This window comes from Sminthopsis crassicaudata, chromosome 3 (genome assembly GCF_048593235.1).
Source record: "Sminthopsis crassicaudata isolate SCR6 chromosome 3, ASM4859323v1, whole genome shotgun sequence".
In the NCBI taxonomy this organism is placed as follows: Eukaryota; Metazoa; Chordata; class Mammalia; order Dasyuromorphia; family Dasyuridae; genus Sminthopsis; species Sminthopsis crassicaudata.
Window position 1 is genome coordinate 148,385,125 of NC_133619.1, and position 3,110 is coordinate 148,388,234.

Consider the following 3,110-nt stretch of genomic DNA (forward strand, 5'->3'; position numbering starts at 1 on the left):
CTCTGGGTGTAGTTGACTCTCTTCATTACTAAACAACTGGAACTGGTTTGAATAATCTTATTGTTGAAGAGAGCCACATCCATCAGAATTAATCATAATATAATTTGGTTGTTGCTGTGTATAATGATCTCCTGGTTCTGCTTATTTCACTTAGCATCAGTTCATGTACGTCTCTCCAGGCCTTACTGAAATCATCCTGTTGGTCATTTCTTACAAAACAATAATATTCCATAACATTCATATGTCACAATTTATTCAGCAATTCTTCAATTGATTGGCATCTGTTCAATTTCCAGTTTCTGGCCACTACAAAAAAGGCTGCCACAATTTTGGCACATGTGGGTCCCTTTCCTTCCTTTAAGATCTCTTTGGGATATAAGCCCAGTAGTAGCACTGCTGGATCAAAGGGTATGCACATTTTGATAACTTTTTGAGCATAGTTCCAAATCGCTCTCCAGACTTGTTGGATTTATTCGCAATTCCACCAACAATGCACTAAGTTTTCCCTACATCACTTTCAACATTCATCATTATTTTTTCCTGTCATCTTAGCCAATCTGAGAGGTGTGTAGTGGTATCTCAGAGTTGTCTTACTTTGCATTTCTCTGATCAATAGTGATTTGGAGCACCTTTTCATATGACTAGAAATAGTTTTAACTTCTTCATTAGATGGATTTTATAGAAACCAATAAATATTAATATTTTTATACAGAAAGAAGCAAAAAAGGTAATTATATATGAAATTATGAATTTTGATGTACCGTTTACTTTTTTAAAGTATTTCAACTTAATTTCAAAACTGTCTCTTGTCTGTTATCTGCTTCTCAATGTTTCTATTTTTCTCTGTGCATTTTGAAAAGTACTGCTGTGAATCTTCTTTCTCACCTATCATTTCAGCATCCCTATCATTGTTCCTTCCTTCTAAGATCAAGCTGGAAACACGGATTAAAAAAAAGAATAAAATTGGTTGGGCCAGTAAATGCTGCTGCTGACACCAAGTTTCTTACAAGTTTATTCTCTGAACTTTTTATGCAATCATTCTAAATTCTAAATGCTAAAGTTTCCTTTACATTTTAAAATTGGGCATATTGTTAGATTCAAAAAAAGGGGAAAAAATCGACACACTGCTAGAATTTGCTCTACTTTTTAACCTACACCAAAATGTTGTACTTGCTTGTATTTATTCTGTATTTAATAATATATGAAATAACAATAATATTAATTGATATTAAATAACAAATGAAAATATCAATTTTTGATCACTGATAAACTTATACATAATTTTCTTATTGCAAAATAGATGCGATTTCATTTCCTGTGTACTAATAGGTTGGATTTCAATAAAAGGTGGTACACTAGACTAGGTAGGAAATTCCACTTTCATTTGAATAAACGTGCTTTTCCAGAAAGAATGTATCATGGGACATAGAAAACAAGGTTTTGAAGAAATTGCTCAAGGTCCATTAGCCTTATTCAAATATTACCTTTATCCTGTTGTCAAGGGCATTTAGCCTTTTTCTAGGTCCTAGATTTCTAGGCGAGTCTGCCTCCAGGCTGGAATAATTTCATCACCTGACTTTCCTGAAAGTCTTATTATTCTTGGTCTCATGAGCTAATATTCATGCCTAACTAGCCCTTTTCCATTCTTAAAAAGTCCTTTGGAGGGCATTGATAATCTTGTGTTTTTATTTTGTGTTTTTTCTAAATACTTAGAATCACATCTATCAAATCTTAATGAAATTTTGGATTAAGAATTTAATTAAGATAATTGAGATGGAAATGAAATATAACTTGAATTTTTATATGTCGTTTAAGCCCAATAATTTTGCTTTTTGGGGATTATGGATAGAATTTTGATATAGAATTGTGATTTCTTCATTTGGGAGAAGTTTTCATCTGAAGAAACAAATTTGATCTACTTAGTGAATATCCTTAAGCCCCCATACTCTGTTATTTAGTTTCTTTATAAATCAGAATGAAGTAATATCAAATCAAAACCGACGTGTGGGGAGAGGCCTGTTGACACTTGACACTTTAAATCTAGCTTAGTTATCTCAGAAGGTAGCATCAAAAATGCAAAACAATTTAAAATGATATTTCTCCTACAAACAAAACAAGCTATTAGGCTTTCATGAACCTGAATTTATAGTGTTGCTTCTTCAGAGCATTTATTTATTTATTATTAATTTAATATAATTATTTCACAGGGAAAACTTTTTTTTTCTCCTTGAATGCCGGAAGAAAGTTTCTAGAGTGCACTACAAAATATTTCAGTCTATTTCCGGTACAATAAAAGTACTGTGACATTTCCAGAATTGCTGTTTGTTTTGGGATGTGGGAAATTCTTTGTGCTTAAACCACATTTATGAGTAGCATGAAACAAAGAACCATAGCAAGCATTAAGTGGTCAGGCCATTGCTACCGGAAGGATACAAGTTATTGAATTACTTCACTATAGAGCAGACAAATCCAGGAGGGGTGGGAGATCAGACTGCCAAAAAGGGATTGACACAAACCTTCCCTATTCAACAGCCAAAGTCTGTATACTGAGTTTATTTAATCTGAAGGAGCAACGTATTTTCTCTATCTCTATTAATTCAAGGAGAATAATACCCAATTTAAAAAGAAGAGAATGTGAATACAATGGCTTAACTGTTTTAATAGGAAGGGGAGCTCAATTCTTGTTACATGGTAGGCATACAGTGAAAACATCCTGTGTTTGCCTAGTGCCTAATAGTGTATAGTTTACAATTCCTTTCATCCAGACATTTCACTGAAAAATGTTGCTCAAATTTATTAATCCTTTACATCAGGGAGACAGGCAGGTCTAGTGGAGTAGGTTCATCTAAGTATGACCACCTTTATTTAACAGATGAAGAAAGGAAATTGGGAACTTGTGGGGTGTATGCAAACATCGCAATAAAAGCTCATAAATCAGAGTTCTGATTATTTTACATGACCTTTGAGGAAGACAGAAATATTATCCCTACAGAGGTAGGTGTGGTGTAGTAGAAAAATTCATTGGATTTGGAATCTGGAGCCTTGGGTTTGAACACCAGCTCTCCTACTTTCTTGATGGGAATTTTAAGTAAGTCACTTGCTTGCATTCT